The following is a 21013-nucleotide window of genomic DNA, read 5'->3' on the forward strand; positions in this document are numbered from 1 at the left end:
TCTCTCAAATTGCATTTGGTCAGGAAAAAGGCCGAGTATGAATACACTTAACTTAAATTTTCTTGTGAGTTAGTTAAATATGGCTACAGCGAGTGGATGAAAATTCAGGAGAAATTTTCTAAACACAAAGGTGTTCATGCTCAGGTGGTAAAGTTGGCTATTCAAACCATGATCAACAAAGTTAAGAAGTTGAACTTAGTACCTTCAGTTGGTCCATTCAAGCCATCCACTTCGAAAAGAACTAGCATGCCCAGAATGTCAAAATAGACGAAGTTTTTTCTACCATACGGTACTCCCTACATCAATAGCAATCTGCCAATGGGTATTGAGCCACTTCAGCACATGTTCATCTGGGAACCAGAACATGGTATTTTCTATCTTGACAGATAGAATCAATTGTGCTTTCAGCACACTGAAGAACTTCTTGATGCTCCCACCAAGCATTTATTCAATCTCCATCTGTAGGGAACGCAACATAAAGAACTTCTGGAAGAACTTCTTGATGCTCCCACCAAGCATTTAATCAATTGTGCTTTCAGCACACTGAAGAACTTCTTGATCTCTTTTGAAGCCAATAAGCATCTAATTGATCTTCATTTTGATAACTTCAAGTGTTTAAAGCCTGAGATCTTAACTGAAGGTGAAAATTTTTCAAATGATGACCTTGATGACTTCGTTGAAGATTAGTTTTGACATCATCAGATAAGGGGAGATTGTAAGGTCACAGCTTATGATCTGATGAGTCAAACACTTTACATATTGACTGCCAGCGCTAGTGCCAACATCACCATCAGTGCCAGCACCAACACAAGACCATATCAACGTCAGCGTGAAGATAATGATCTTTGTGATCTTTGTATATTAGGAAGTTATACGTATATATAGAATAGATATCTGATATGTAATCTTTGTGATTAGGATCAAGCCTTTATTTAGATAGGTATGCATCCCTTAATTAGTGGGATTTCAGTTATTGTAATCGTATATATTCAACATTAGCGTGAAACCCTAATTGTAATGTCTTGGTGACCGTCTTTGTGACCTTCGTTCTCTTGGTGAGAACATTCTTTCTTAGTGAAAGCATCTTTATGATTACTTGTGTTCTTTGGTTTTTTGTTTAATGTTTTCTTGGTTAGTTTGTTATTTGTTATTCATACTTGAAGTGTATCTGATCGATACAAACCTTCACAATCCCAACGATATTCTCATTATTGTTGCTCACATCAAAGATCGACAATCAAACAAATCTAGGATTGGAGCATTTAACGCTGCCATCAGCTTCTTAAAGGACTACATTGCTGAATATTGTAGATCTGATGCCAAATTTGCTCACTTTTTCGGAATAGAAAATCTATTGGCCAAAATCAGCACTGAGCTTCCTGAAGCTCAAATCTTAGCAGAATGTCCTATTGAAGAACCAGAACTTGATTATGTCTATCTCAAGAAAAAGAATCATCGAAAAGAATTCTTTTGAGTTCTTGAAAAACACCTTGTTCCTACCAAGATTGTTCAGAAGTTCATCTCAAATTTTGCTAAGAGTGATTCTTCCGAACACATCAAGAAGAAATTTATTGAGCATCTCCAATGGTACATAGAGGTTTGAAGCTAGCTCCAGAGTGCTTACCTGTTTGTGTTTGATGAAGCCAAGTGACAAGTCAAAAGATTGCTAAGGTTACTTAGGGGGGAGATTGTTAGAACATGAAGAAGTGATCCTTATGAAATCTGAGATGAAGACTTCTGAGGTAGCAAGCATTCCGAAGTGAAGACCAGTCTGAGATAGAGTGTTAGTTTAGAAACATCTTGTTTCTGTAATGCATTTATTGTTGCAAGTACTATTTGTATTGTTCTTATTTTAGTTAGTATGGTACAAGATACAAGATCAAGAACAACAGTTGTGTCAGCCTGTTGATCTTTAGAAGTCTCTAAGTCCATGCGTACTTTATCATATTTGTCTTTTAGTTACTCCTTGGCTATTTAAGGAGGTGTCCTCTTTGTATCAAAGATACAAGTGTACACCTTTTTCACTCTAATCAAGAATCATCCAGTCAATCATTCTCTCTTACATTCTTCTTGTTCTTGAATTACTTTACATTTTTCATACTTATTATTTTTCCATATTTTGAGCACTTTATTGATTATCTTTATTCCGAGACAAAACTGGTTTACCAGACTTGATTGGATCTTCATTACAAACAGACATTGATCTTAAGTTAATTCAAGTTTTGAGTTCTCAAACATTGTCCTTGCAAATCCATGCATTCACATGACACCAAAGTTTTATGGTTTCCATATTAGGGTTTTCATAAGAAAAGTCCCAAACTTAGTCCCAAAAAAAATTGAATAGAAAAGCCTAAGAAACAGGCTAAACGTTACACTTTAATCTCTTTTGACATGTTCAGCTTGTCACCTATGCCACATGGCATGCTAACTGGACAAGGGTTGATGTGGATGTTGGTGTGATATGCCACATCAGCGTCATGTACTTTAATATGCAAAAATCGGATTTTTAATAGAAAATGAGGGGAGTGGAATTCGAACCCACCACCTCTCACTTACAAAGCCACCCACTTTCCACTAGGCTAGAAACTTTTTGTTGATTTCATTCCTCAAAATTTAATATAATGCTTTAAATGCTGAAGCTTTTAATACAATTATTATTATTATATATATATATATATATATATATATATATATATATATATATATATATTAAAGATGACCACATTTATGAATAGCGAAGTTGTGTACTTTTTGGCAAGAATAGCCAATGGATGTGTTGTTTGTGTTTTTGTTTTTGTGCCTAGGCATTTTATGTAAATATTTACATTATTTTATACACGGATCATCGTTTGGGTTTATCCGCTTCCGGATCCTTCACACCGCCTCAAATATCTTCAGTCAACGTTATCTCTCTTTTCTTCCACAAACCTCCCATCACTCATGCGAAATCGGCGGTCAAGAAAGCAACGATTTTGGAGCAAACCGGTGTCACAACGGCATATGGTAGGTCACCGTCACCGACTAGCAGCAGGAACAAGAGCCGACGTCGGCCTCTTCTGATTTCGACATCTACATGTGACTCTCCTTCTGTGGCCGCTTCGTGAAGATATTACCGACAATCGAAATCGGCGGTGGAGAAAGCAACGATTTTGGAGCAAACCGGTGTCGCAGCGGCATATGGTCGGTCACCGTCACCGACTAGTAGCAGGAACAAGAGCCGACGTCGGCCTCTTCTGATTTCGACATCTACACCTGACTCTCCTTCTGTGGCCGCTTCGTGAAGATATTTCATACAATTCTTACCCAAGTTACCCTTTATAATAGGTAATCTCTTCTAACCCTACGATGGTAATTTTTGAAGACACGATCATATCTATTTCAATCACATGAATCAAATAAGAACCGACTCACATCGCAGGATCCACCATCAACGCAAAATCCTATATACATACCAAATCCCACTTTCTGATGATTGTGTTCTTTTCTTCAACTTTTGCAGAGGTAGCATTAGGGATCCAATTGGATACATGCTGCTTGATACAGATAGAACTTCTAGGGATGTTAGGTATTTCAAAATAACTTCCTTTTCCCTTTTCAGCCTGCATAATAGGTATCATAAAGTTGTTTAAATTCACTATAGTTTAGTATATATAATGTCTATAAAAGCCAATAAGTGATTGTGCTACTATCACACACATATTTTTCTACACACACTAATATTTTTTTGTATTCAATTTGTTTATGTTGAAGTTGGCTTTTTTTTGAAGGTTTTAGTGTTGTGCGATGGTATGCTATCTTATTGATTGCCAGGTGAGCAAGAACCACTATGTTAAAAAATATTTCACTATGTTTTAGGGATAATCAAGGTTTTCATGTTTTTTACAATTTGTACCAGATGTAATTGTTTGCAATACAGTAAAATTGGGGTCTTTTATACGGTTGTAGGCTTCGTGGGACAGAACTGAATCACCGATGGATGAGATTAGTAAAACCCGATGTGGTGTTTTGATTGTTCTGCCATGGGTAGAATGAAGGTAGTTTTTGATATTTTTCACTACACATGAAATAAAAATGACAATGGAATTACTTATTCTATTTGTTTATAATATGTTAAGGTCAATAGTATGGAATCTGAAATTCTGGGCATGGATTTGGTAAAAGTAATAATCTAACATTACTTGATTCGTTACATGATATAGCCCAAATTGAAAATGAAACAACATAAAATTTATGTCAATGTATATAAAAAATCCGTTTACATTTTGATGTTTGTTTAATATTTTCTTTTGGTAGGCTAAAGGGGTCGGGTATGCCAGAGTATTACAGAAGAGTCAACTAAGGTAATCACTTTTCTAATTTTGAGTGAATTACCAAATGTAAAATAAATTTGAATAACCTCTTGGTATATAATTGATGCTCTCTGTTGACATATCCTTTCAAGTTTCTTTTTATTGCGAAATTTGAGATACAAATAAATTTTGTTTGACGAGGTGATTAAAAAAGTTGCCCCCTACCCCCACACGTATATAATAACTTGGCAGGTTGCAGTAGGATCCCTTGCTTGGTCAAGAAGCTGGATCAAGTAAGAATATTTACTAATTACACTATGTGGACTAATGTGCTTCATATGTTTGATGGTTGTTCTTTTCAGATTTTTGTACAACATATCTTCAACACAAACACTGCCATAGGAGTTTACATTGATCTGGAATTCATAGCTCATTTGCAGTGAAAAAATGGTCAATATCATGGACTGATATACATTCATTCATTCCTAGGTATTTTTTTTTTTGGGACAAAACACACATTTTCTGCTTTGTATGTTAATCAAGCATCTTGATCACAAAAACGTACTTAAAAAACCCGATATGCCGCTGAACATCTTAGAGGTTACCACATCACTTGCACAAGAAACAAAGAAAGTAGCTTTGGTTGTGATAGCCGGAGCTATTGCTGATGTCATCAGACATCTTAGAAAAAGTGTACATTTGGCGCTAGATGTTGCGGATTTCGGAGCAGACACGATCAAATGGAAGAAAAGGTTTCATGATTTGGAATAAATGCCTTGTGGAGTTGACATCTAAGGTACACGTTCGTTTAAAAATACTAGAATGCCCCTGGAGGTGTAGCAGGTTTCTGATGTGTTCTGATTTTATTTTATTTTAATCAAAAAGGTTGGTGATTCGAGCCCAATTTTTGGCATTATGGCTGGGATGATGGAGAACATCTCAAGTATTACAGTTATAGGAAGAACTACAGTAAAGCCAAATTGCCACTTCCAAAACCAACTTCATTTGCTCCGGTGACAATCACATTGATCTTTCAAACAACTCAAAAATTATCATTCTGCCTCTAAATTTTGTCCAGGAAACAGCGAAAAGCTCTACGAGTTTGCCTTATTCCTATAATAGCAACATACTTATAGTTTTTAACCATAATAGGAACGTACTTTATAGGTATGAATTTGTAAGAATTTGTATGTATTTTGCTTCTATGTGTAAAGAAACATTAGTAGAATGCTATTATTCGCAAAGTACCAATCAAAATGCACTATGTTGCTTTCCTGCCTTCTTCACTCACCGTTTCTGTTTTTTGTTCAACAGCCTCTGACGCTCACCCCTGCCACTTCAATCGTCGAGTGATTTACTAAAGCCAAATGACAAGATTACCCTTACCCACCTTTTAGTTGTACTTCCATCAAAAACTAGATCCTGAATAAATTTAGCTTTATTTATTTTTATGTTTTTTCTATTTATTTGTTTTAAATTTTTTATGTCATCTGTGATTAATACTATTGTATCCTTTAAAGGATGGATGGATGGAGGAGCATCATCGGAGCCTGCAGGTGGACGTGAGTGGAGGTGGAAGGTAGAATATAGGAGGCCAAGCTACTGAAAGGTCATTTTCATTATGAATCTTTATGATGACCTGTTGTTCATGTAGAAGTTACTTGCTAATATACTTTCCGTTTTAGAGTTTGAATGGAATGTTGGTTATTTTGGTTTATGATATATGATTTCCATTGCCAGAATTTGTCAAAATGTGTTGCATTTTAATTCTATTTCAGTTAAAGAGGGTAATCTAACAATTTTGTTACTTTGCTTACAGATTCGTTGATTTTTTTTTCCTTATTTATTTATTTTATTACAGATCAGTTAAAGAGGGAAGGAATGAGCAACTCAAACTATGAACAAATAGTTGATCAAATAACATTTACAAAGAATAAACAACGGAAAAAATTGTCGCATCCGACCCCCGCAACGTGGGGGTTCCCCACCTAGTTATTATTATTAAAAACGTAAATATATATATATATATATATATATATATATATATATATATAATTCATAAATAAATATATTAAATATATAATCATATTTTTTTACGTATTTATATGTATTTTTTAAGTATTTTAACATATTTTATTATATTATTTTACATATTTATGTATTTTTTAAAGTATTTTAAAATATATTTATCTATTTCAAATGCATAAATACTTTTTATACATTTTATATATGTAATTTTTACAGATTTTTGTATATTTTATATATTTTTAATATATTTTTTTAAGTATATTAAAATAATTTTAGGTATTTTTATGTATTTTAAACGTATAAACGTATTTTGTACGTAGTTATGTATATTTTTTGTATTTTACGTAAAAACACTTAATAATATAAACAAATACATACGAAATAGGTTTATACATTTAAAATACATATATATATATATATATATATATATATATATATATATATATATATATATATATATATAAAATAAATAAAAATACTTAAGAAAACAATATAAATATGTAAATAAATATATAAAAATACATATAAATATGTACACATATGTAAAAAAAAGTTTATACATTTAAAATATATAAAAATACGTCAAACATATTTAAAATCATTTAAAAATATATAAAAAAGTAAAATGCAGATATATATATATATATATAAATACATATAAATATGTAAAAAAATGTTTATAAATTTAAAATACATAAAAATATATAAATACTTAAAATAATATATAAATATGAAATATATATATATATATATATATATATATATATATATATATATATATATATATATATACAAAAAAACACATAAAAAATACTTAAAAATTCATATAAATACGTAAAAAAATATGTTTATACATTTAGTATATTTATTTATGATGTATTATAATTATTTACGTTTTTAAATATAATTTTAATAATAATAATAATAATAATAATAAAGTATTAAAAGCTACATTATTTAAAGCATTATATACAAACTTTGAGGGATGAAAGCATGAAAATGATTTTAACCTAGTGGAAAGTGGGTTTGTTTGTATATGGGAGGTTGTGGGTTTGAATCCCACTCCCTTCCATTTCTATAAAAAAAAATTGTGTTTTTTTTTGTATTTTAAAGAACTAGACGTTGATGTGGCATACGATGCCAGCATCCACATCAGCACTTGTCCAGTTGGCATGTCATGTGGCATAGGTGACATGCTGAATATGTTAAAAGGGATTAAAGTGTAAGGTTTAGTCGGTTTCTTGGGATTTTCTATTAAAAAAAATAGGGACTAAATTGAAACTTTTTCTAAAAGTTTGGAACTTTTCTGATTAAAACCCTCCATGTTACTGTGGAAGGGGACACATTTATCAGTGATAAAACACTGGTAAATTTGGAAGAACCTACTAACTACAAGGAAGTGATGGTAGACCCTAAAGCTTCCAAATGGAAAGAGGCTATGGATAGCGAGATCCATTTCATGTATGATAACCAAGTGTGGAACTTGGTTGATCAAGAACCTGGTCGAAAGACTGTATGTTGCAAATGGATCTTCAAGAAGAAGAGTGACATGGATGAAAAGTTACATACTTTCAAAGTTTGGCTGGTTGTGAAGAGATTTACTCAAACCCCAGGGATTGGCTATGATGAGACCTTCTCACCGGTAGCTAAGATAAAATCTATCAAGATAATGCTTGCCATTGCTGCCTTTTATGATTATGAGGTATGACAAATGGGCCTTAAAACTGCTTTCCTAAATGGAAAGTTAACTAAAGACGTCAAAATGAGTCAATTATAAGGTTTTGTACATGCCAAGTATCATGATAGAGTGTGCAAGCTTGAGAAATCTGTTTGTGGGTTGAAACAAGCATCTCACAGCTGGAATATTGGTTTCCACGAGAAAGTCAAAGAGTTTGGATTTTCTAGGAGTGAGGATGAGCCATGTGTGTATGTCAAAGCTGGTGGGAGTATAGTAACTTTCCTAGTATTATATGTTGATGACATACTCCTTATAGGAAACGATATTCCAACTTTGCAAGAAGTGAAATCTTGGCTTGGGAAGTGTTTCGCTAAGAAGGATCTAGGGGAAGCGGCCTATATTCCTTGGATAATAATTTTGAGGGATAGAAAAAGATGTCTTATTGGTCTTAGCTAGAGTACATACTTGGGCAAAATATTGAAGCGTTTCAATATAGAGAATTCCAGGAAAGGGTATTTGTCCATGCATTGTACTGTTAAATTGAGCAAGACTCAAAGTCCCAGTACTGAGGAAGAAATAAATGACATGAGTAGAGTCCCATATTCTTCGGTTATAGGATCAATCATGTATGTTATGATGTGTACTCACCCTGATGTGGCTTATGCTTTGAGCATGGTTAGTCGCTTTCAAGGAAATCCTTGCATAGCCCATTGAACTGTAGTGAAGAACATACTAATGTATTTACGAAGAACAAAATACATGTTCTTAGTTATTGGCGGTAATGATACATTAAGAATGATTGGTTATAGTGATGTCATCTTTCAAACAGATCCTTATAACTTTTGTCCTTAATTTGGATGGGTGTTCTTGTTAAATGACGGAGCAGTAACTTGTAAAGTTCCAAGCAGTCAATGGTAGCTGACTCTACTTGTGAGTCAGAGTACATAGCAGCGAGTGAAGCATCGAAGGAAGCGGCTTGGTTGAAGAATTTCATCATATATCTCATAGTAGTCCCAACCATTCAAGAGCCAATGGAACTATTCTTCGATAATGAAGTGGTGGTTGCTTTGACCAACGAACCAAAGGATCATGGAAAATCTAAACATATCGACATAAAGTACCACCACATAATACATATGGTTGGAGAAGGGCATCTCCTGGTGAATATAATGCCATTAGAAGATAATCATGCAGATCCTTTGACAAAGTCTCTAAGCAAGGTCAAGCACAACCAATATGCTAGGAACATTGGCTTGAGAGATTGCTAAAAATAAATATGAGATTATGAATGCGGAATATCAAGAACAATCAAGAATCAATCACCATCATATGCAAGTAATCTGATAAAGGTTTTTGTGTATATTAATTATGATATGAACGTACACAGAAAAACCTAATTCGGTAAAAAGCTCTCTATCAAAATCTAACCTAATGATTATTTATTGGGAACATAAAATATATACCATAAATATAAAACTAATGCCTTAATATAAAACCAATGCCTTAGAAGAGCTCGATTAAGAACTTCTACTTTAAAGCACCGTAGGGAATCATAAAATGATTAACCCTAAAAAGGCTTCCCTAAATAACCAAATATGCCAAATCAGTTTCAATATCTCAAATACTCAACAATATCCCCCTAGATGTTGAAACTGATGAAGATCATGATTTTCGATCTTCTTGGCATTTCTCCCCCTAAATTGTGAGACTCGTCAGCACATGGGGTCTTCAAAGCGAGAGAAATAAAAATAATCTTCCAAATACGAACTCCCCCTTGAATAATAATCACTCCCCCTTGAATCTTTAACAAATACCACGGAGAGAATCTGGAAAATTATGAAGAATCACCAACAATCTTCAAAACCTGTCAGATTTGATGAAATAAATCCCTTTTAGAATATACCCAATTCTCAAAAATTAAAACCGAAAAAATAACAAAAATTAATTTTGTATTTTTCGATTTTTAAATATTGGACAAAAAGAATGGAGTAAGAAGCAATTATTTAGAAGGGTTTAAAAAGAATAAGACCAAAGAAAAGGATTAGAAATGAAAATATTTTTGTAAGAAGGGGTTAAAATGGTGAACAGTTTGGAAAAATGGGTTGAAACTGCCAAGACGTGCAAAAACTGGGGACTGAATTTGAAAAATTAGTCATCTTCTTCAAAAACATGAGGAACATTATGAACTTCACCAAGAACACCAAGAACAACTTCCTTTTTCTTTTCAGCTATTTAATTTATGAATCGTAGAATCAAATATAAAACGAATCAAAGTATGAAATCAATTAAGAATTCGAGATTGAACACCAGATGTAAATATGATCTTGTTTCAGCTCTATTACGCTTTCGAATGTTTACAGAGTACAAAGACAGGTCTGTAAAAACTCTTATCTAACTCTAGTAAATATCCCTATTTATAGGGAACTGAAAGCGTACAAAAAATATACTAAGGCATAGACACTTACGCTTCGAATAAAAGCGCCTCAGTAAAATAGATTACAAAACATTCGAAGAGTTCAAAATACATTTCGACTAATTACAACAATTCGACCCTTACAATCTTCCCCTTTGTAATCATAGTCGAACTACTTAATTTGTAAGAAGGTGGATGGAATACAGCATCACTCTTCGAATCTCCGTGTACCAGGAGATTATCTTCTTCGGCTCTTTCTTATCTCCTTCATTATTCTTCCTACAATGATTCATACGAACAATTAAGTTCGTATATTGAGACGTTGAATATCTCTCCACTTCGCATGCTTGGAATAAGAAACGTTTAGCTTTTCTAGCTTTGTCTTTTCCTGCGAAGACCATTCCAAAAGGCTTCAAACAGATTTCACCATCATCATACTTTTTCAATTCTGCTTGAGTCTTCGTAGGAGCCATTGGTGCTTTTATTTCCATTCCTTTAGCTGTAGCTAACTCCACATCTGTTAGTGCCAAGCACTCATAATAATTTTCGATGAAAATCTTGATGTGAGCAACCCCAAGCTTGAATTCATCCGGTTCAGTGTTTTGAAGATACGAAAATGATTTATCTTTCAAAATTAATGCAACTTGTATAAGATCATACAAGTTCATTAATGGAAAATCTGCAATTGTAAATTCGCAAATATTTCCATTTGCCCTGGCAACTACATACTTGATGTTCTGGACTGTGTTTTCAAACACCACATCCTTTTTCATACTTATAACTTTCTTGATCTTTATCAAAGACCAAACTTCTTCAGGGGCTTTTGCAAGAACAGCATGAAATCGAATTTTCATGTATGTACCTTCATCCTTTCCTTTGAAATTTCCTTCTGCTTGGAACTGAGGCATGATGAACATCATTTCGTTCATTGGAAAATCCAGCTGGCTTGTATCAGTATTCGTGACCAAATAAATTTGTTTTGGTTTCTTCTCAAACGAATACATGTGATTAAACGCTACCTTGGCCTCAATTGTTTCGTAATTGTAGTGTTTGAATGGATCACCTTTGTCCATTCCCTTCGGATCACTAGCACGCTGAGTCATAATGCTTTGAATCAACCTTAGTTTTTCAAGGCTGAATTATCAATTACCTCTTTTGGTTTCGAACCACTCTCACCAGTCTCCGTAGTTTTACCAATCACAATTCCTTTCGAAATAGGTCTTGTACTAGGTATCGTTGTAACGACTGTTGAAGTAACCAGCCCAGCAGAAACTATAACTGGCTTTGTTGTTGGGATCTTTGAAGAAAATACCTTTCCTACAACTTTCGCATCTTCATCACTCACCTTCGACTCACCAGTTTTTCTTTCTCCCCCTTGCACCCCTATGAAAACAGGTGGGGCATATGTTGTTGGAAGAAGGCTTGTAATGCGAAATATATGAGCAAGTTGCTTGTTGAGAAGTGCTTCGAATTGTAAGAATTTTTTAGATAAAAATTCAGGAGTAATCAGGGAAGAAGAAACCGGCTGGACTTTTAACTCCTTTAACAAAGTAATCACTTCCAAAAAGTTGGCATTTTCGTTTGTTGAAAGTTGAGTAATTTGAGGACTCAAACTTTCATATAATTTGACAAACTTGGTGACAGCATTACAAATAATATCAACCTTCTGATGCAGAGATGCATAATCTTGTTGAACACTTGCAATCTCTTTTTGCATATCTTCGCGGAGTTCACGAATTTGCAAATTGACATCCTCCCTGACTTTCTTCACTTCTTGAACAAAGAGAACATGCCTTTCCTTTGTTACATTCTTCAATTCTTTCACATCTCTGGCAAACTTCGAATTTTGAGAATTGATCTGTAGTTCATTATTTTGATCACTATGATCAACCTTCTCCAAAATTCGTGATTCAGAGTCGGTAAGCATCCCAGATACTTTACTCATAACTCTGGCTTCGAACAATTTCAACATAGACTCAACCTCCAAACTTGAAACAGACGAACCACCCCCCAGATCAGCTTGAGATTGAGTTATAGAATTCAACTTCTGATTCAGAATTTCAAATTGCTTTATGGTCATCAGCATATGATCTAGAAACGCCTCTTCGTCTTCATGAAACTCCAATTCCTCAAACATGCCTCCAAACCCCTCAGTATCAGTTTCTGTCTCCATAAGATAGGTTTCTTGAACAGTCGAATTAGGTTTGGGTGTGTCAGTGGGTTGAGAAGAAAAAATAGAAGTAAATGGTTGATTGATAATATTTTCGATTGTAGGGGAATCAGTGGTTAATGTAATGGGAATAATGGATGATGGTAAAGAAAAAATACTTTCGAAGGGAGCAGAAGTAGATTGACCTTGAGCTTCATTCTTTGCATCTCCGTCACCCATATTGACATTTGCATCCATATCAGATACGTTTGTAGGGATGCCTGAAGTTCGTACCTCCTCAGAAATTGATTTGGCAACCGAATCTTCGGGTGGTATGATGATTGTCTACTCAGGAGTTGAACTTTGTACATGAATAGTGACGTCTGGTGTTTCAGTAATTCTTTCATCATCATCTTCTGTAGACTCAGTAGAAAGCATAAGCTTTCGTGTCTTCTTCTTCTTCTTCTTCTTAGATATGTGTTTAGCCATATCTGTAGCCCTTCGCTTCTTTGATGATGGAGAAACAGGCGTTGGCATTTCACGAATCAAAACACCCTGATGAGTAACCTGAGGCTTTCGTACTATATGAGATGTTGGAGACTTACGTAGATGCGAAGACATCCTTTTGATTCTTTGAAACATACCAGTCTTCGAAGGAATAACCACTTGCTCTTGAGACTCAGGAACAACAGGTTTAATTATTTGAGTCTCTGCAATTGATACTTTTTGAACCACAGACTCTTCAACTGTAACTGGCTTCTTCTTTGGAGATTTCAAAGATTGCGAATCCTTGGTTTGCTTTTCGGAAGAATCCGGTTCAGGCTTCTTCGATCATTTAGATTTCTTTTCTTCCCTTGGCAACAATTTCTCAGTTGGAACAGTAGAATCAATAGTTTGCAAATATGCCACTAAGACTAAATTTGAAGGATCAACTCTTTTGAGCATAACATCAGGAATACGAGCAACATATGGAAAATCCTCAGCACTATCTGTGACTTCCTTCGGATAGTGATATGATTGAAAAACAACTTTTTCCTCATCATTGGGTACCAAAATTCCTTCCTTGTTGTAAAAGTATTGCAAAATCAAGCTCAAATATCTTGCACACGAAATACCATGAATAGCATTCGTGTGTTCTATACTCTTTTGGAATTCCTTCCATAATTGTGTAGAATAGTCCACTTGAAGATCATAATATATACCAGCAACCATTGCATAAACCTCCATTATTCCTTTATCAAGACCAACTGTTCTCCCAGTTAAACATCTTAGAAAAATACCAAATAAGAAATTTCATAGTCGTGGAAGACCAGATTTCTTAAAATCACTGATCTTTGATAGTGGAGGCTAATATCCCATCTCATTAAACATATTAACGATTTGAGGGAATGTGAAAGCAACATATGGAGGTGAATTCGGAATTTCAAGAATTTGGCAAAAGAGTTTCTTGGATAGCCTGACCTTTTTGTCATTCACCAGATGGAAAGTAATTGTATCAGAAGCTTTGTTGTAAGTAGCAGTTGATCCTGCTTGATAAAGCCATGACATTGGAACAGAGAATGAACTGAACATCGCCTTAGACAAAACAGAGTTCTTCAAGGCAACGATTAGCATCTTCAATTCTTCCGGGTATTGAGAAACATCACCCTCCAAGTAATAGTTTGTTGCTTGAATCTTCATTATTGGTAATGAAGAGACATCTTCAGTGGTTTGAGAAGGATCAACATCAACATGAACAGAAGTCGCCATTGTTAGGGTTTGAAGACTTTGATGATCAGAGAATTTGGGAATTTTTCTTTTTGATCGCGTAAACTGATAATGAACCCTTGAATCCCCTTTTATATGTAACCCTGAAGTTTGAATTTGAAGCGGGATATGTATTTAATGATATCCGACGTGGCACCTTGAAAATCGGACCATTACTGCGTAAAAGTAGCCATGCGTCAAAAAGTAGCTGTCACATCTCCTTGAAAACGGGACAGAAAAACATACGTCATTTATAACCAGTCTGTATTGTTATCCCCAAGAAGATTGTAACCGTCAGAACCCTTCGTATGGAAGCAAGGATCTTTCACTTTTGGGATGAAAAGCGAAGTCATATGCCAGAAGTTTGAAATCATCAACCTGAGTTGGTATTACTCAGAGCCTCAAGGATTTCGTGAGTGCAGTGTTCCAAAGAATGTAGACGAGAAACAAAGATAAGAAAAATTTAGGATATTGTGATGTCAAAATATCAATTTGACACAAAAGCAGATGAAATCCTGGGCAAAGATTGCTTCATTAATCATTAAGAAAAATGATCAACAACTTGTGTAGGTTCCCGTGAATTACAATCGAGTACTTGTTGATAAGTATCGAAGGGCTTCTTTTATAATGCTTCGTGGGTAGTTAAAAAAATTTCGTTACATGTCATCCTAAACATAAGGTGAGAAATTGTAACAGAAATTACTTGTTTAACCAGTGTAGTCAGTGACAAGTTTTCTTTGAAAAATTTTAAGTGACATTGAATTTCGAATGAAACTCACACGGAAATCATATTCAAGAAAAAATTTGTGCTGGATCTTGTTGGGTAATAAACATCATGGGTTTCGAATGTTTGATCACGACCACTCATTCGAAATGAATATGATTTGGAGTTTCGAATTTTGGTACTGAAGCAAATGTTTCGTGAAAATCTGGAACATTGTTCCCCGTCAATTCCTTAAAAGTGTAGTGAAAATTGGGTTTCACTTTCATCACGGTCTCAAGATGTCAGATCATAAACACAGATTTTTGATATGTCTAAGTCTCGATGGGTTTGATCAGAGACCTATCGGACATATGTCTTCGTGTGTGATCGTGTGAGAATTTTATAGGTGAAAAAGATTGATGTAAGACATGAAAAGTACCTCTGTTATATTTGGACAAAACAGTAAACTCTTAACTCATTTTGAGAAGAGTCAGGTAGCTCAGAGACTAATGTGAATATAAGCCTGATTGGGAAGAAATTTTCGTATAAATAATTTCATTAAGGCTTTCGTACACACACATTAGAGTCATTGGAGGCTTTGGACAACATGCAGCAGCATGCTTCTAGGGACAACTTAGCTAGTTCAAGTGATGAAAAATATATTGATTCATACGAAAAATGTACCTGACCCTAGAACTGCAAGCATAATCCACTGTATATATTCATGATTATCTGCAACAAAATACTAAAAAGAAATAAGAATCAAAATATTTTTTTTGTTTTGATTTTTCGAAAGTAGAGACAGGCAAAACAAAAATCTTTTTGGATTTTTAAGTTTTCGAAAATTGAATGACAAAACAAAAGAAAATCTTTTTGGATTTTTAATTTTTCGAAAATTGAATGACAAAACAAAAAAAAATCTTTTTGGATTTTTAATTTTTTTTTTCGAAAATTGAATGACAAAACAAAAGAAAATCTTTTTGGATTTTTAATTTTTCGAAAATTGAATGACAAAACAAAAAAAATCTTTTTGGATTTTTAATTTTTTTTCGAAAATTGAAAATAAACTGTACTTGTTGCAAAAATAAAAAATTTTATCATCCCCTTATAAGTGACAAATGTACGAATTCGAAGGGGTCGAAGTGTTGACTATGAACAGTAACCTCTGAATCAACCCTTAAAATAAGTGATAAATTTACGAATTCGAAGGGGTCGAAGCGTTGACTATGAACAGTAACCTCTGAATGCTGACGGTTATTGCTTTGTCTTTCATTCAGCGCCTCTGAATCATTCTTGGTCATTCATCATTCGCCTTTTTCACATGGAACAGAATTTCCATCGATCATTCAAAGTCCTTCTATAATTTTCACAAGGGATTTTTCATTTAAAGGTTTCGTGAAAATATCAGCTAACTGATCAGTTGTTTTCACGAAATGTACTTCAATATTTCCATCCTCCACGTGATCCTTGATGAAATGATAACGAAGTGCTATATGTTTAGTCTTCGAATGTTGCACAGGATTATGACAAATTCTTATTGCACTTTGATGATCACAATATAATGGAGTCTTTTTCATATTGATTGCATAATCACGCAATTGACTTTGAATCCATATAATTTGTGAAATGCAAGCAGCAGCAGCCACATATTCTGCTTCAGCTGTTGAAATTGATACACATGTTTGCTTTTTCGACTGCCAGCTCACCAATTTGCCATCGAGAAATTGGCATCCACCACTTGTGCTTTTTCTATCAAGATTACACCCACCCAAGTCTGCATCCGAATATGCTTGTACAAAGAACCCAGTTTTCGAAGGATACCACAATCCTAACGAAATTGTTCCTTTAAGATAACGAAATATATTCTTCACAACAGTGAGATGTGGTTCTCGTGGATTTGACTGATACTTTGCACAATTACACACAGAAAACATGATATCAGGTCTACTTGCTGTAAGATAAAGTAATGAACCAATCATGCTCCTATAAAGAGTTATGTCAACTGCAGGTTTATCTAACGAAGGTGTCAACTTTATGCCAGTTGCCATTGGAACTCGTAACTTTGTGCTATTCGTCAATCCAAACTTTTCTAGCAGATTCTTCGTATATTTTTCTTGATTAATAAAAATTCCTTCTCTGCTTTGACAAATATTCAGTCCAAGAAAATTATTGATTTTTCCCATCATGCTCATTTCGAACTTACTTTTCATTAAATCTTCGAATTCTCTAGATAAAGCAGGGTCAGTTGAGCCAAAAATAATATCATCAACATAAATTTGAACAAGCATTAGATGATTCCCAACTTTCTTTCGAAATAATGTGGGGTCAACAGATCCTTGTTTAAATTTAGATTGTTTCAAAAATGAAGTAAGAGTTGCATACCATGCTCGTGGTGCTTGTTGTTGGATATAGTGTCTAAGTCCATAACTATATTTGGTATGTACTTGACCCGACCCGGCATGGTCCATTTGGGTTGCACTTCACCCGAACAATTTATGGATAATCGTTTGATAATAGTATAAGTTATGATTTATTAGTATATTATAAGTCCTAATATATTAATATAAAATCATATTATTTAATTAGTATTGATCTATAATTAATCTAGAATTAATTTAGAGATCAAAAGTATGACTAATTAAATATGGGCTCTTGTATTTATATAGTGTGGGCTAATGCTTATTTGGAATGGGCTAGGCTTGCATGGAAAGTCCATGGATACTCCATGGAGCTTTAACCCATGGATCTCATGGAAATGAAAAGACATGGGTATTAGGGTTTACATGAATGTAACCCTAATCCACCACACTATATAAAGGAGGCTTTGGTTCTTGAAATCACACGAGTTGTGGTGAGTAAAGTAAGAGGGCCGATTTCAAGAAGGTGATTACTATTCTCTCAAAGTTCCAAGTTTGTGGTGATTTGTGATTTCCATTTGAGGCATCCACACTAATGGTGCTAGGCTCTAAAACTCCAAGCAATCAACTACAACTACAAGGTAAGTAATTCTACTAGCTTTATTTGATTCAAGTTCCCCATGCCATGCTAGATAGGATAAGAACCTTGGAAAAATAATTATTTGCATGTATCATAGTCAAACATAGATCCAAGGTTTCTAGGGTTGCATGTACACCATAGGAGTGTTAGAATGCTCAAAAACCCATCAGTGGTATCAGAGCTTGGTTTGTTTATTTGATACTTGATCCAAAAAAAAAAAAAAAAAACTTGAAAATCGAAGTTTTGTTCAAAAGCTCGTATCAAAATTTCAAGTTTTGTATATGTACTTACGATTCTTGAAATTTTTGATATGAACACTCATAAACATATGAGTTTAGAAGATCATAGAAATTATGTGCTAATAATTGATTAGATTAATTCTTGATCTTTATGTGTTTTAATGGAGTCCATAACTAGTTCTTAAGTTATGGATAACCAAAAGTCACATTTATAAATAACCATTAAAAGAACACATAGGTTACAAAAAATGAAGAGTCTTCATTTTTAATAACCATTAACTCATATGTTATGAGAAATGAAAAGTTTTGAAAGTTTACAAAACTTGCCCTCAAGTTTTGGAACATGTAAAGTCATATTAAAAACTTTAGTTCCAACCCTTAGAATTTTAAAAGTTAAAATTTAATCCTTATACTTTATAATATTATAAGTTTAATAATATTTATATATGTATAAGATCAAGTCGTCTTACCGCTAGTACGCCTCATTCACGAAGCCGGTCTATAAGGGGGGTATAAGGTTGTTGCCTATAAAATGGCAACTTAATGGGTGTCCACTCTCACCCACCGCTTCCTTGATCGGTGGAGGGTCGTTAGCCGAACGGGTAGGACAAGGACTTATAAATTCTCATTAAAAGTATAATGATAATACTAAAGTAACTAAACTTTATTGAATTCCCAATCTTAGTTATTTTAGGAAAATGTGAATAATGTGCTAATCCATGAAATTACACTTTACACTTTGTTTAAGTCGTTAGTGGAGCGTGTGTGGTTAACCGGCACACTAACTTGAACTTAACAAGGTAGGTAAAGGGTGACTTAATGTTTATCATAGTATCGATGGAGCGTGTGTGGTTAACCGACACATCGATTGAGGGGTAATACATTAAGGGTACCAAGTAATTTGCATGGTTACTTCACACCTTGTTTTGTGATCCTCGGCATCCCAGTCACAAAACTTGAAGGGCACACTCGAGATTGAAACATGCCATTGAAGAAAGTTCAATGAATCTCAAAGAATCTAGGAGTTTCTAAACCAATTAAAACCTAATTAAATATTTCGTTTTTCATGGTGGAAATTGGTGAATCGTCATTCACCTACCTTCAAATATCTTATAGCTTAGATTACGGCATCCCTCTTCTAAGTTATAAAATATTGTGTTGGGTCCTAGCCTTAATATTACATTTGGGTGTTTTGTTAAGGACTATCTCTATATCTAATCTAATCTATTCCCTCTTCTTTTCAGATGTCTTCCAATAACAATGCTTCTGGCTCAAACCCTACTAGCTCCTTCTCTCTCATGAATCTTTGTGGGAGAGTCATCTTTGATGGGTCCAACTTTACAGATTGGATCAGAAACATCAGGATGGTCACTCGGTATGAGAACAAAGAATATGTTCTCGACAAGGAGCTGAAGGTACCCGAGCCAACTGCTACTCCTGAAGAGCTTGCTGAATATGAGGTACATGAAAGAGATGCTACAAAAGTGGCATGCATCATGATGGCCACCATGACAACCGAGCTCCAAAAGTCCTATGAGAACTATTATCCTTTTGAGATGCACCAGAACTTGATGGACCGCTACCATCAAAGTGCTCGTCAAGAGCGATATGAAATAATCTCCTCCATGATAACAACCCGAATGAAGGATGGTGAACCCATCACGAGCCACATGCAGAAAATGCAAAGGTATGTGGACCGTTTACTGAAGCTGAATGTGAACTTTCCTGAGGAGTTAGCAATAGACATCATTTTGCACTCCTTGCCATCGTGTTATGATCAATTCCGCATGACATATCACATGAACAAGGAAGAAGTCACCCTCAGCAAACTTCAAGGACTCTTGAAGACCGCCGAAAGTGGTCTAAAGGGTAAGTCGATTGTTACTACTCCTACTCCTACTCCAACTGCGGCCAATGTCTTGGCAATCGGGCATGGCAAAGGGAAGAAGAGAAAGAACCCTTCTAAGGGTACCAAGGGTAAGACCCTTGAAGGCTCCTCTTCAAGCAAAACCAAGAACGGTTTTGTCACTCCTTCTGCTAACCCTAATGAGGCTGAATGCTTCTATTGCCATGAAAAGTCGCACTGGAAGCGAAACTGCCCAAAGTACCAGCAAGATTTGAAGGATGGGAAAGTAAAACCCAACCATACAGGTATATACACTATATTGTCTAATAACTCACCTCATTCTAAGTCTTGGGTCCTTGATACAGGTTGTGGTATTCACATATGTTGTGATTTGCAGGGACTAAAAAGAAGTGAGAATGTGGAGCAGGGAAATATAAACTTGATCATGGGAAACAGGAAAGCTTCACCAGTCACCAAGATAGGAGTTTATTCCTTAGTGCTAAATAGTGGGTTTACATTAGATTTGAATAAATGTTATTATTCGCCAGAAATGGCAAGAAATGCTATCTCCTTTCATGCATTGTATAAACAAGGTTTTACCTTTTATTTTGATAATAATAATGGTAGTATTGATGCTTTCTTTAATAATGTTCTTTATTTTAAATCATTACCTTGTGATGGCGTGTATGAAACTGTATCTGTTGTAGATAATCTAGGAAATAATGTATTGTGTATTAACTCTTCCACTAGCTTAGATAAAGCATCCTTATGGCATTGTCGTCTTGGACATGCAAGCAAGAAACGCATAGGCCAACTCCAAAAGGATAGAGTCTTGGAGTCATTTGACCTAAAGTCAGATGATAGTTGTGAATCTTGTTTGCTTGGTAAAATGACAAAGTCACCTTTTACTGGCACTTGTGCTAGG

General features: G+C 34.6%; 1 long non-coding RNA gene across 15 annotated transcripts; it reads left to right on the forward strand.

Annotated features, from left to right (window-relative positions):
- The first annotated feature begins 2786 nt into the window (after nt 1–2786).
- Nucleotides 2787–6006, forward strand: LOC145136948 (uncharacterized). Of its 15 annotated transcripts, none has more exons than XR_013720797.1 (8): nt 2795–3324; nt 3500–3565; nt 3768–3810; nt 3946–4034; nt 4294–4340; nt 4542–4582; nt 4652–5085; nt 5175–6006. It is a non-coding gene; the product is annotated as an uncharacterized LOC145136948 (long non-coding RNA). The 15 variants fall into 15 exon arrangements; XR_013720802.1 differs by having other exon boundaries at nt 2797–3324; nt 4294–5085; nt 5175–5456; nt 5604–5688; nt 5810–6006; XR_013720795.1 differs by having other exon boundaries at nt 2790–3324; nt 4294–4778; nt 4888–5085.
- Nucleotides 6007–21013: the final 15007 nt, after the last annotated feature.

Source organism: Lactuca virosa, chromosome 9 (genome assembly GCF_052849685.1).
Source record: "Lactuca virosa cultivar CGN04683 chromosome 9, Lactuca_virosa_CGN04683_v6, whole genome shotgun sequence".
NCBI lineage: Eukaryota > Viridiplantae > Streptophyta > Magnoliopsida > Asterales > Asteraceae > Lactuca > Lactuca virosa.